The following is a 15,313-nucleotide window of genomic DNA, read 5'->3' as shown; positions in this document are numbered from 1 at the left end:
TATAAGCCTTCGATAACCACAGCTCTCCCTGCCAGATGCATCTGACAAAGAGAACTGTGGTCCCCGAAAGTCCACACCAGGCGCCACTGGGCTCCCCCAGACCATGCCGCTGTAAAGGAAATCTGTTACCTGTGATAATGTGATAACCATTCATAGTCTCTATTCAGTCCCAGCTTGACAGAGTCAAATTTGCATATGAATTCCAATTCAGCAGCCTTCCGTTGGATTTTGTTTTTGAAAGGTTTCTGTTGGACCACAGCGACCTTTAAGTCTTTGGTGGAATGTCCTGGTAGATTGAAGTGTTCTCCCACTGGTTTTTGGACGTTTCCATTTCTAATGTCAGATTTGTGTCCATTTATTCTTTTGCGTAGAGGTTGGCTGGTTTGTCCAATGTACAGAGCAGACGGACATTGTTGGCACATGAGGGCATATATCAGATTGGAGGATGAGCAGCTGTAAGAGCCAGAGACAGTGTAGTTGATGCCATTGGGTCCTGTAATTGTATTACCTGGGTAGATATAGGGGCAGAGCTGGCATCTGGGTCTGTTGCAGGGCCTGGTACCTGTGCTGGTGACTCTGCTGGCCGATTCATGATTGTGTGTGAGAAGTCTTTTAAGGTTGGGGGGCTGTCTGTAGGCAAGGAAAGGTCTTCCACCCAGGGCTTCTGAGAGAGAGGTATCATTTTCCAGGATGGGTTGTAGCTCACTGATGATACGTTGGATGGGTTTGAGCTGGGAGCTATAGGTGACCACCAGTGGTGTTCTGATGTTAGTTCCTTTAGGTTTGTCCTGGAGCAGACTGTTTCTGGGTACTAGTCTGGCCCTGTTGATTTGTTTCTTCACTTCATTTGGTGGGTACTGTAGTCTCAAAAATGCTTGTTGTAAATCTCTTAAGTGTGAGTCTCGGTCGAGAGCATTGGAGCAGATACGGTTGTAACGTAAGGCTTGGCTGTAGACAATAGACCGAGTGGTATGTTTAGGGTGGTAGCTGGAGGCATGTAGATATGAGTATCGGTCTGTTGGTTTCTGGTACAAGGTGGTATTTATTCGTCCATTATGTAGTTGTACAGTGGTGTCCAGGAAGTGTATCTGTTGTGTAGAGTGGTCCAGGCTTAGGTTGATAGTAGGGTGAAAGTTATTGAAGTCCTGATGAAATCTCTCAAGGGTTTCCTTCCCATGGGTCCAAATGATGAAGATGTCATCCAGGAATCTTAAGTATAGTAGTGGTTCCAGTGGATGGGAGCTGAGGAAGTGTTGCTCCAAGTCCGCCATGAATATGTTAGCATATTGTGGTGCCATGCGTGTGCCCATGGCTGTGCCATTAACCTGTAGATATAAGTTGTCACCAAATTCGAAGTAATTGTGAGTGAGTACGAAGTGACAAAGTTCAGTGGCGAGGTGTGCTGTGGTTTTGTCCGGGATAATATTCCGTATGGCTTGCAGTCCATCTGCATGTGGAATATTGGTGTACAGGGCCTCCACATCCATGGTTGCTAGGATAGTGTCATCTGGTAGGTTGTCAATGGACTGTATTTTCCTGAGGAAGTCAGTGGTGTCCCGTAAATAGCTGGGTATGCTGGTGGCATAAGGCCTGAGGATAGAGTCCATGTATCCCGAGACTCCTACTGTGATAGTGCATTTTCCTGAAACAATCGGGCGTCCTGTGTTACCTGGTTTGTGGATTTTGGGTAGTAGGTAGAATCTTCCTGGTCGTGGTTCCTGGGGTGTGTCCGTATGGATGCATTCTTGTATGTCCATGGGGAGTGTTTTTAATATTTTATTGAGTTCCCTTTTGTATTGTTCCATGGGGTCAGAAGGTAGTATTTTATAGAATGTTGTGTTGGAGAGTTGTCTTTCTGCTTCTTGTATATAAAAATGTTTGTCCATGATGACAACTGCTCCGCCTTTGTCAGCTTTCTTGATTACGATGCCAGAATTATTTTGGAGGCTGTTTATGGCCTCTCTTTCTCCACGGCTGAGGTTCTGCTTTAGGTGTTGTTGTTTGTCAATTATCTCAGCCTGAGTACGTCTATGGAAGCATTCAATGTAAAAGTCCAATGAGGAGTTGCGGCCCTCAGGGGGTGTCCATGTGGAATTCTTTTTTCTGGAGTTTTGTAACGATGGTTGTGTATTGCTGGGGTGGGGGGTGGGGGCTGCTGTGATGGTGTCTGTACAGTGCTTTGTTCGTCGTTTTGTTCAGCAGAGTAGTTGAAGAATTCTTTCAGTCTTAGGCGTCTAAAATAGGCCTCCAGGTCTCCACAAAGTTGTATGTTTTGTGTGGGTCTGGCTGGGCAAAAAGATAGTCCACGTGAGAGGACTATATAGGATTTAGAAAAATTATGGTTAAGAGTAATTTGAGTAATAAGAGGGGTTTGGGGTTGGAAAGCTGTTGGAAGTCAGTAAGGGGGGAGGGGGGGCTGATATAATTTAGATAAGACGGGGAATTTGTGTATTGAATAATATTGTATGTACTCACCAATAAAATTTTTTTTAAAAAATCCACCAGTGGCTGTCAGTTGGCAAGATACTACTTATGTCTACTTGGAAGTAAGTCTATTCAGAAAATCTTCTACCTTTCTGTGCAATTTTCCTGTTGCTTCTTTGTTTTACAGGCTAAATACTGTGTTGTCTCAGGCATTTATGAATCAAATGTTAACTATTCATTCTAGTTTGTGTGTGCGTGCATGTGCACATGCATTTATGTGAATCCCACTTTTCACTTTGTGGGCCAAAACATTGCTTATCTTTTAATTTTATTTTTTTTAATTATTGTAATAGTATGATTACAAAATTATAAGATATTTCATTTTTAAAACGAACAATAGCTTTGGCCACGCAATATTAATTATTTTCTTCCAAAACAACAACTGATAATTAGTGATTGGTTGAGAATGTCACAGAAGATCAAAACGGGAAATAATTAATTAAGCTGGAAGCAAAAGAAATTTTAAAAGACCTGCCCTTGCGGAATATCATGATACTTCAATTGCATTTTAAAATATTGCCACACACCAGGGTTGAAGGGACAAATGAAGGAACAGTAGGGAAAACACTGCAGTGCAACTTGTCAAAGATTTCATCAAGATTGCCCATTAAAAGTGAGTGAATGAAAGATGGAAATTCCAGTTTAAATGGCTAGTAGAGAAGCAATAATAAAATAAAGTGCAGAGTAACTAAGTTTGCACCCTGATAGATGACAAGAATATTATACGCAATATTGCAGGAATAATCTAACTATCCACCTATATTAAGCAATAAAGATAAGTATCCTTATGAGTGTGAACATTCAGTCTAAACCAGTAAACCAACAATATTTGTACACTGCACTATATAGCATTAAGAAAAGCTACGGTTTAGCTTCTGTTTAACTTGTTACTTACATTTTCCATGCTGGCAGTGTTGTAAATGTCACCCTTTTCCATTAACACACAAGGCTGATCTTTGCTCCAAAGTGGGTTCGAGTCTGCCGTTAGACATGCCCTGCTGACCTCTCTTTTTTCTTTTTCTCTTTTTTATATAAACTCTCTATAAAATTGAGTCATTTGTGTGCTATGTGAACGACATCTTCAGCCCAGCTCTGGAAATAAAAACACATTAAACATTCAAAGACTTTAAACTATAGAATGAAATTAAATGAAAGTATATAACCTCTGAGAAAGTACTGCAGTTGGCTGGTGGCAAAAAATCCATTCTCATGTGATAAATATAGAGGAACAGATAGAATCATTTAAAAAGAGAAAACAATGATTTGTAGTCGGATTCTACCCATTTAATCAAACATATGCATCTGTGGCAAGGCTGGGCAGTGCCTGGGTGGCCAGGAGCACGGGGCCCTTGGCAGGTAAGGATCCAGGGTGCTAGGGTCCCTCCCCCTTTCCCCAAGAATGTGCTGGAGGGACTCACCACCAACCAGTTTGATGGCAGATGTTTATTCAGGACTTCAAACAGGCAAGGCAAGGAAGTAGTTGGCACTGCAGCACTCCTCCCGCAGCTTGTCCTGAAAACCCCTCTCCCTCTCACATCAGCAGCCCCAAAGAGCCTCTCATTGATGCATTCAAAGCCCATCTCCACCAGTCGCCTGGCCTAGCTAGCTTGCAGCCCCACCCTCTCCCAGCTGCTGCTATCTCGGCTGACCCTCCTCAGGCCTTAGGGCATCAGGCACTGCCCTCCTGGGGCTGGCTTCTCAGTGCTGTCTGGACACCCTTTCCCTGCCACTGGTATCTTTAGGGTTGCCAACCTCTAAGTGCGCCCTGGTGATCTCCTGGAATTACAACTGATCTCCAGGCCACAGAGATCAGTTCCTCTGAAGAAAATGACTGCTTTGGAGGGTGGACTATGTGGCATTTTACCCTGCTGAGGTCCCTCCCCACCCCAAACCCTGCCTTCCCCAGGCTCCACCCTCAAATTGCCAGGAATTTCCCAACCCAGAGTTAGCAGCCCTCCTTGACTCCCTGCAAGTGCCAGTCCCCCTGGTCCCAGGTGTCTGGGGGGGGAGGGGGGGTCCCTGTAGCTGGCTGACCCTGTCACAGCACCCCATCAATTGTACTGGATTGCAGGTTTAGTCTGAATGACTCCACCTTACTGGTCCTAGGTTAATCTTAGGGCCAATGGCTGCTCTTCACATTACACCAGATATAGGAAGGCTGGCTGAAAAAACCTCCACTTTATATATTATGTTATTCCCCCACAGACAGAAAGTTGAAATTGAGAAATAAACTGTAAGCTTTCTAGCAGCAAGCTAGCAGCAGCTGAGGTTCACCTGGATTAACCCCCCCCCTCTTCCTGCAGGTATTTAGCCTGAACAGGGCCAGAAGTGCAAGCCCTTGAGCATGAGCCAAAGGGCGAGAGACAAAGGGATCTTGGCCCTTTTCACTTAGCCCATAGCCCATGGCTTAGGACCGTGACAGACTTGCACCAGCCCAGATTTGTTTATGGTTTTGTCTATTTGCTTTTATAGTACTCCTCATTTTCTTACTTTGGGTCCCTCCAGAGAAAAAAGAGGCTTAAAAATACTTAAATAAAAAATGTTGGTATACAGATACAGAAAAGCCAGACTGCAAGTTATACTAGGGTGGATCCAATCCCCCTTCAGGAAAGCTTCCCTCAGACTGAATGGCCTTCCTCCAACTTTTGGCTTTTCCTTTAAAAAAATCACTTAAGTTGGAGGAAAGCTGTTTAGATTGGATGAAGGCTTCAAATTTGATCTATAAGTAAAACTGGGGCATACATACATACATACATACACACACAAACTTTGCTCAGTGGAGTGGTAGGCTAGGGGTAAGATCCACCCCACCATTTAAACCTCTCAGCTGAAGTATAATGTGAAGTCTTCTTCATAATAACAGTATTCTGTACTCCAGCAGAAAACAAGTCAAGCCACATTTCCGATCCATCTATAACCTTTGGATCAGGTGACAGGTGAATTTGTGGTGGCAGTCAGAAACATTAGCAGTGCTTTCAGGCTGTAAGCTGTCTTTTCTAATGTTTAAAATGTGAGTCCAAAAATGCTAGTGAAGTTCTGGGTGTCTTTGTTAAGCACCCAGAAGCTTTCACATCAAATTGCCAGCTATACAATGCAATCCAGGTTGCTGGGACATAGCACTTTAAGTCTAAAGAGACTTTTATGATAGCAGCACTTACAACATTGTGCTGAGTTAAGTTATAAGTTCAACAGTGTTATAAGTTGAACCTATTCACCCGTGTAGACTGTTTGCCTTCATTATTGGTTTTTCCATATTATGCTTTATTGAGACTTTACTCAGGTAATTTCTCTGCTTTTAAGTCATACACATTTGACCTGTAATAAAGGAATTTGGAATTAGATAACCCACTTTTTCCATTATCCTCCAGGGCTTGAGAATATCTATTAAAACGCAGTCACACTCTATGATATTGCTTGAATGAATACTTTCCCAACCAATAATTATGTCCTACCCAATTTTTACAGCCTGGAAATTGTCCAGGATTGAATTGTACTGCCAAGGGTATAAAAATTATAAGCATCAACAGCCTGCTAGTGTTCTTATGGGGAAAATGTATATTTTAAAATATATAACAGCCCTCTTAATTTCATTCTATAGGCAATAGTTTTATGTCATTCCTAACTCTTGTTTCCAGGAGGGCTTTCAAAGTTAAAATTTAAATCTACCATACACACACATACACACAAGGCCAGGGCAGTGTACATGAAGGGACTTTAATTTATCACAACAGCCCTTTACAGTACATTTAGTTGAGCAATTGTGGCTTGTCCAAGACTACGTTGTTTGTTTCATGCCTGAGCAACTTCAGAACTCTAGTCTAAGTTCTATGCTATATTGGGGGCGCATTTTCAGATCTACGCAGCCAAAGCTTTGAATCCAGACTAATATTTCCATGGGCACAGACTTCCACCTAGGGAGCAGAACCCCCAGAAACAGGATTTCAGGGACATTTCAGGCTGCCAAAGGAGAGAGGAGGCAGGGAAATCAGGCTCCACAGGCAGAAAGCCTTGTGCCCATGGACAATGTTAATCTGGATCCAATCCAAAGAGGCTTTGCAAGGGGAGGATAAAGATGTTTGGCAAGGTTCAAAAATTAAGTTGCAGACAGCTGTATATTTTAGCAGTATTTGCTTTTTAAAATACAGCAATGCCACACAGGCCTATCACTCATGCACAGAGAGTTTTGCCTTTGTCATGCATACTGAGTACATAGACTTATAGTTGTTTGTAACAATAACCACTCCAAGTGTGGAACATGTGAAATTTGCTTGAAACATAATAACAACAGCAGCAACAACATCCGATTTATATACCACCCTTCAGGACAACTTAACACCCATTCAGAGTGGTTTACAAAATATGTTATTATTATCCCCACAACAATCACCCTGTGAAGTGGGTAGGGCTGAGAGAGCTCTGAGAGAGAGTTGTGACCAAACCAAGGTCACCCAGCTAGCTTCAAGCGGAAGAGTGGGGAATCAAACCTGGTTCTCCAGATTACAGTCCTGCTGCTCTTAACCACTACACCAAACTGGTAGTTGCTGCTTGGAAACAAATACTCATGGCCTATAAAAAGGGAGTGGGTGAGGTCCTCTGCCATCCCTTAATGGTACCCTTGCCATCACACCACACTGGATTTATGACAGGATCAATATCCTTCATTGACTGTAGATTCAATTTGCCTGCAAATGGTTCCTGATGATAATTTTTACTTGATTTTTATGGACACCTTGACTGTGAAATCAGCTGCATTTGGTCTGAGGCACAGATGGACATGACTGAATTGCAGCAGTCCTCATACAATGGCAAAAGTGGCCTTTCTGAAAGGGGTAGGTGGGACTGGGCATTCTCCATATGTAGTGTTAGCACCCTGGATGCTGCTAAGGAGGAAAGGGGGGAAAGCATAGAAAGATGCATTCATAAGAGACTTCCGAAGGGGTGTGGAGTGAAGATACTAAGGTGGATTTTCACTTGATCAGCACATCTATATTTTCATCTTTCTGCCTTTTAGCTGCTGAACATGTTTAGTGAATCCACCTGTGGAGTCCAATTAACTATGCCCCATTCAAGCTCCATGCTTTAGAGACAATGGTGCCAGGAGTGGCATATCATGCCCTAGAAATAATTGACTATCATTTTGTCTCAGTGCAAAAGGTGGGCTATAAATAAACAACTAGTGAGTTATAGATTAAATGACGTTCTAAATCTCTGGAAGACAATGGCTCAGTTTCCTTGACTCCATTTCACTAATGGCGGCATTTTCTCCCAAGGCAAAGAGATGCCCGCTGGCACAAGAGACTCTTCCACTAGTGGCAGCAGTAGAAGGCTCTTTGTGCCAGACAGAACAGAGCCACAGAACCCAACCCAATAGGACGAACTGCCTACCTTCAGCCTTCTGCATGACCCCACGCTTGTGGTTCCATGCTGACATGAATTTTCTGCTGGCCACTGATTAAGAAACATTTATAATGGTCTCTTGGCTCTCCCTCAGAAGACTTCAGATTATCTTTATTCTTCCCCAATCTACCATGAAGATCTCTAGTGATCTTGGGCCAGACATTCTCTCTTCATTTAACTTACATCACAAGGTTGTTGTGAGAATAAAACAGAGAAAGAAAAACAGCATATACCACCATGAGCTCCTGGAGGAAGATAGAAAGCTGATGGATAAAGAACAATGAAAAGCCCTGCTGGATCACACTAATGGTACATCTAGCCCAGCCATCCTGTTTCCCAAGTGGCCAATCAGATGCATCAGAAAGCTATCAACATGGACAGGGGGGCAAACCTCCACGTTCTTCTGTTCTCATCGATTAACATTCAGAAATGTACTGCTTCCAAAGATAGATGCCCTATTCATCCATCGTAGCTAATAGTCATCATGACTATATCCCTAACAGCAAGTTTTGTCCGTTAATTGTGTTGTATGAAATAGTTGTCTGTCCTGAAATGAATGTTCATTTCTTTGGGTGCCCCCAAGTTTGGGTATTGGGGGGGGGGCAATGTTCTCTCTAATCGCTTTATCCATCATGCATGATTTTATAAACCTCTACCATGTCCCTCTTAGTTACTTTTAAATTGAAGAGCCTCAAACTCTAGCTTTTTTCATAGGGAAGGGAAGGTATTCTAACTCAGATATAATTTTAATTGCCCTTTTCTGCACTTTCCCCAATTCCACAATATATTTCTGAAATGGATTGACCAGCACCATACACAGCATTTCAAATGCTACCATGCCACTTTGTCTCCAATCTTTTTCCTAACTCCTAGCATAGAATTTGCCTTTGACCTTCTGCTTCCTGTCATTTAACTAATTGCTAACCCACAAGAAGACCTGTCAGCTAATTCTAAGACCTCAGGAGCATTTAGTGAAGAGGATATTGAATCCTTTCAACTAGATGTACCTTGCATTCTGGATTTATCCCCATGTCTCCTGTCCTGACCTTGATTTGACTCATGTTTTGAACTACCTTCCTTCCTTACATTCCAGCTGATGTACTGATCTAAACCTCAGTGAAGTTATAACTGGCTAGTATCCTGATGATGAATACTAAATACTAAGAGAAGCCTTGAAAACCAAGAAGTCTATATACTCCACCAATGAATAGCTATATATTGGAGTAAAAGGAAATAGAATGGAGGAAATCTGGAGCGAAAAGAACTTCTGACCTTCTATCCTTTAATGCATCTGTTACAGAATTGCTTTCATCCGTTAGAGAAACTCTGAAGATTCTTGAGCATGAAAGAAAAGTATAACATTAAATTAATACAATTCTAAACATTCAAAACATGTACACAATCTCAGCAATCCTTACTACCATAAGACAGGCCAGTATTATGACCTCCATATTACAGACGTGTCTAAAAGACCATCACTTGCCTATGACCGCCTGGTAAGTTCTTGGTTGAGCTGAGCTTTGAAGTGATCTTCTTAAATAAAAGATCTTCTTTATTTAAATCTTTATATCCTCTCTTTTGAAAACAAGATCTTCAAGGTGACTTGAAGTAGAGATCCCCAGTTCATAGCTCAGGAGCTTAACTCTTATGAGAATCTAGCACTTTGAGTCCTATACTAGAACCCGCAATAGACCTTTCTACCCAAATCCCCTATGGAAATATCCTCCAAACCTGTCCCCATGTCAAATTTTTTTTTTTTACTGTTCTGTGGCCCATGATAGACGGAGACTGGGCATTGTAAGAACCGTCTGCATCCCATGCATGAGGTATCTGTTTTGTCAATTGTTTTGAATGTCTTCCATTTGTACTCTCCAAAGAGCTGAGGGTGACGTGCTGGATTACTTCATTTTATTTTAATAACAAACCTCAGATATAGTAATGTAGTGTTTATCCAGAGTTAACCCAAATTTACCCAGTGAATTTCATGAGTGATCCTCGTTCAGGGTTCTATCTACTACTTCCCATTACCTCACATTGTTTTTATGAAATAACTTGCGGGAAGTGAACATAAGAACATAAGCATAAGAACATAAGCAAAGCCATGTTGGATCAGGCCAGTGGCCCATCCAGTCCAACATTCTGTCACACACAGTGGCTAGAAATCCAGTGCCATCTAAAGGACTGTCAGTGAGGCCAGGACACCAGAAGCCCTCCCACTGCCTTCCTTCCAGCACCAAGACAACAGAGCACCACCTCCCCACAAAGAGAATACCATCTATCTCCTGTGGCTAATAGCCACTGATGGACCTCTGCTCCATATATTTGTCCAGTCCCCTCTTGAAGCTGGCAATGCTTGTAGCTGCCACCACCTCCTGTGGCAACGAATTCCATGTGTTTATCACCCTTTGTGTAAAGTAGTATTTTCTTCTATCTGTTCTAACCCGACTGCTCAATAATTTCATAGAGTGCCCACGAGTTCTTGTATTGTGAGAAAGGGAGAAAAACACATCTTTCTCTACCTTCTCTAACCCGTGCATTATCTTGTAAACCTCTATCATGTCTCCCCTCAGTCGTCTTTTCTCCAGGCTAAAGAGCCCCAAGCGCCTCAATCTTTCCTCATAGGGAAAGTGTTCCAACCCTTTAATCATTTTAGTTGCCCTTCTCTGTACTTTTTCCAGTGCTATGATATCTTTTTTAAGGTGTGGCGACCAGAACTGTACACAGTACTCCAAATGAGGCCTCACCATCGATTTATACAGAGGCATTATGATACCGGCTGATTTGTTTTCAATCCCTTTCCTAATAACCCCTAGCATAGCATTAGCTTTTTTTATGGCAGTCGCACACTGTGCTGACGTTTTTAGTGAGTTATCTATCATGACTCCAAGATCTCTCTCTTGGTCAGTCTCCGCCAGTTCAGACCCCATCAACTTGTATTTATATTTTGGATTTTTGGTTCCAATGTGCATTACTTTGCACTTGGCTACATTGAACCTCATTTGCCACATGGATGCCCACTCTTCTAGCCTCGACAGATCCCTTTGGAGTGCCTCACAATCCTCTCTGGCTTTCACCACCCTGAACAATTTTGTGTCATCTGCAAATTTAGCCACTTCACTGCTTAATCCCAATTCCAAATCATTAATAAACAAGTTAAAAAGCATTGGACCCAATACCGACCCCTGTGGCACCCCACTGCTCACCACCCTCCACTGTGAGAAGTGCCCGTTTATACTCACTCTCTGTTTCCTATTAATTAGCCAGTTTTCGATCCACAAGAGGACTTGGCCCTTTATCCCATAGCTACTGAGCTTACTTAGGAGCCTTTGATGAGGAACTTTGTCAAAAGCTTTCTGGAAGTCAAGATAAACAATATCTATCGGGTCTCCCTTGTCCACTTGTTTGTTCACTCCCTCAAAGAACTCTAACAGATTGGTGAGACAAGATCTTCCCTTACAGAACCCATGCTGAGTTTTCCTCATCAGCTTTTGGTCATCAATGTGCCCACTAATTTTATTTTTGATAATAGTTTCCACCAACTTACCCGGTATTGACGTCAGGCTGACTGGCCTGTAATTTCCCGGATCTCCCCTGGAACCTTTTTTAAAGATGGGGACAACATTAGCTACCTTCCAGTCCTCAGGAACAGATGCAGAGTTTAATGACAGATTACATATTTTTGTGAGGAGATCTACAAGTTCACACTTGAGTTCTTTCAGAACTCTTGGATGTATGCCATCTGGGCCCGGTGATTTATCAGTTTTTAAATTATCTAGCAGTCGCATAACCTCCTCTCTCGTCACCTCAATGTGACTCAGGTCTTTCAAAACCCCTCCCAAAGTCAGTGCTTCCGGAGTGGGCATGCACTTCTTATCTTCCACAGTGAAGACAGAAGCAAAGAACGCATTCAGCTTCTCGGCCATTTCCCTATCACCCTTTAGTAATCCTTTTACGCCTTGGTCATCCAAGGGCCCCACTGCCTCCCTAGCTGGTTTCCTACTTCTAATATATTTAAAGAATTGTTTATTGTTTTTCTTTATGTTCTTTGCAATATGCTCCTCATATTCCCTTTTTGCCTGTCTGATCACAGACTTGCACTTTTTTTGCCACAGCTTATGCTCCTTTTTATCAACCTCACTCCGACTAGTTTTCCACTGCCTAAAAGAATCCTTTTTACCTTTTACAGCTTCTATTACATTGCTTGTTAACCATGCTGGCCTTTTCCTAAACCTATTTGTGCCTTTCCTAACCAGCGGTATATATTTAATTTGAGCTTCCAGGATTGTAGTTTTAAATAGTCTCCAAGATTCCCCAAGTGTTTTGACCTTTTTTACTTTCCCTTTCAGTTTCTTCTTCACGTACCCCCTCATCTCAGAAAAGTTACCCCTTTTGAAGTTAAACATGGCTGTGTTGGTCTTATTAGGCAATTTCCTATTTATACATATGTTGTACTCAATAACATTATGGTCACTGTTCCCAAGTGGTGCAATCACATTTACATCTCTCACCAGGTCTTCAGCATTACTGAGGACCAAATCCAGGATCACCTCTCCCCTAGTAGGTTCTGTAACCATCTGTTCCATAGCACAGTCATTGAGACAGTCTAGAAACTCACTTTCTCTCCCCCGATTCGAACACCCATTGGCCCAGTCAATGTGTGGGTAGTTAAAATCACCCATTACAACACAGTTTTTTTGTTTAGCAGCCATCTTTAATCCTGTCATCATTTTATAATCCTCCTCTATTTTCTGATCTGGAGGGCGATAACAAACTCCCACAGTTAAGTTTCCATTTGGGCCCGTAATTTCAACCCATAGCATTTCCAGAAGCGAATCTAATTCAGTTACCTTCTCAATCTTACTGGAATGTATACCTTCTCTGACATATAGAGCCACCCCACCACCAACCCTTCCCTCCCTATCCTTCCGATATAATTTATATCCAGGAATCACCGTGTCCCACTGATTTTCCTCATCCCACCAAGTTTCTGATATGCCCACAATGTCTATGGATTCACCCAACACTAAACATTCCAGCTCCCCAATTTTACCTCGGACACTTCTAGCATTTGTATATAAACACCTGTAACTTCCCCGGCACACTTTGCCTCGAGACGTAGTTAGGTCATCTGCACTGTTTGTCTCCATCTCAGTTGACAACTCTAATCTATCTCCCTGTAGAAGTGTTATACCTAGCCCTTCATCTCTCTGAGATGAACCATCCTGAACCAGAGACACTTTATCTCTTGTCGGCTTTCCCCTAGCATTTAGTTTAAAAACTGCTCTGCCACCTTTTTGATTTTAAGTGCCAGCAGCCGGGTTCCTTCTCGGGACAAGTGGAGACCGTCTCTCTTGTACAGCTCCCGCTTGTCCCAAAAAGAATCCCAGTGCCTAACAAACTTGAACCCTTCCTCCCTACACCATCGTCTCATCCACGCATTGAGACTCCTGATCTGCGTTTGTCTCTCTGGCCCTGCGCGTGGAACAGGTAGCACTTCTGAGAAGGCTACCTTGGAGGTCCTGGCCTTGAGTCTCCTGCCTAACAGCCTAAATTTTTGTTCCAAGACCTCACGACTGCATTTCCCAACATCGTTGGTTCCAACATGGACCACGACCGCTGACTCCTCCCCAGCACTATCTACCAGCCTATCTATAACACGCGTAATGTCCGCTACCTTCGCACCAGGCAGGCAAGTCACCATACGGTCAGAACGCGGTTGTGCCACCCAGCTATCTACTTGCCTAAGGATCGAATCACCAACTACCAAGAGCCTCCCTCCCGCCCCACCCAGGGATGGTTCCTTGATGCGAAAGGAAACCTGCTCACCAACTGAAGAAGAGGTCCCTTCTGAGGGCATGTTCCCCTTATCCTCAGTACGGTGCCCTGATTCCACAAGATCCTCATTCTCCTTGACAACAAGAACGCTGCCATTTTTAGAGTGGGACACATCTATCCTGTCCCTGAGAATCTTGTCCTCGTGCCTATCTAACTGTCTCCGCTTCTCCAGGTCAGCCACCTTGGCCTCAAGGGTACGTACTCGTTCCCTGAGAACCAGGAGCTCCTTGCAGCGAGCACACATCCAGGACTTCTGACCAGAAAGCAGATAGTCATACATGTGACACTCAGTGCAATACACTGGAAAGCCCCCAACCCCCTGCTGGCATTCTGACTTCATTATTCTGTTTTAGGAATAACACACTAAGAGGAAAGAAAACGGCTATGATCCCCCGGCTAAGAGCCACAGGCCAAGAGCCCTTTAGCTCTCGCCCTTCGGCTCGCGCCAAGGGCTCGCGCCCCTGCCCAGCAGTTGCCTTTTCAATGCAAAAGGTCACTTCCTGCTAAGCACAGGAGGTGAGCACAAAGGGGTGTGTGTGGCTTGTACTCCAGCAACCCCCAGCAGCCTTACAAACACACTCACCCTCAAACACAATCAAGCCCAAACACACTCAGCCTCAAAACTACACTCAAATCAACACAAAACTACACACAAAAAGCCCCAAAGCTAGAGAGGACCACCCTTAGCTTCTCAGCTTAACCCACCACAGCCAAGAAAGGCAAAAAGCCCTTACCTCCTCTAGCAGCTGCAGACCATGTGCTCCTGAGCCCAGGTGACTCTGGGACAGTGGGATCCTTCCCACTCTTAATTCCCTGAGTAGTTTGGGACATCTATCAATCTCTGTCTGATTATTCTGCTGGGTGCATCTGGCACTCCTATACTCCATAGAAGCTATGCCTGAGCTTCTTCCAAACTATCCTTTCTGTATTTGCCCCCCCCAGTCAGAATGAGAGGCAGACACAGTATCTGGGTTTTAAATGGACTGCTTTATTAAAATAACAACATGCAAACATCAACTACGGCAAGGGCCTAACTAGCAGTACAGGTCAGGCCCTGGGGTCACTCCTGGACCCCGCCCTGACCTGTCTGGGCGAGACACCCACTGCCCCAGGTGCAAGCCATCCATCAAATGGCTGGGACCCAGCCTGGCCAGGCGAAGTGGTTCACCCCTGTAAAGCTCCCCCACCTGGCCGTACAGCAGCGGGGGGAGACTGGCTTGTCCAGGGGTTCCCCACCGAGGGCGTCTGTCCTCGCAACTGGGCCGTACGGCAGCCAGCCGCTCCTGACAGACCCCAATTATGCACCAATGGGGAGGTGCCAAGGGTGCTCACTGGCTCGCTACAGATTTCCCCTAACTGAAATCCTGCCACCCAGGAAATTACCTCAGACCCACCAAGCCAATTAACCCCACAGTTCTCACAGTGCGAGGTAGGCGAAAAAACTCCAGTCCCATTGCCAATTGGAGACTAGAAGATAAAAAATTCTTACCTGGTCCCGTCAAAGGTGACCGGCTAGTCCCGCACTGAAATAGGGTGAGGTGGGTGGGCCGAGCACAAGGCATGACTGACTGCCAGGGGGGTGGAGAAGCCAATGGGT

The sequence above is a fragment of the Eublepharis macularius genome, chromosome 7 (assembly GCF_028583425.1).
Source record: "Eublepharis macularius isolate TG4126 chromosome 7, MPM_Emac_v1.0, whole genome shotgun sequence".
In the NCBI taxonomy this organism is placed as follows: Eukaryota; Metazoa; Chordata; class Lepidosauria; order Squamata; family Eublepharidae; genus Eublepharis; species Eublepharis macularius.
The sequence above is the reverse complement of the archived record's forward strand: the minus strand, read 5'-3'. Positions refer to the sequence as shown.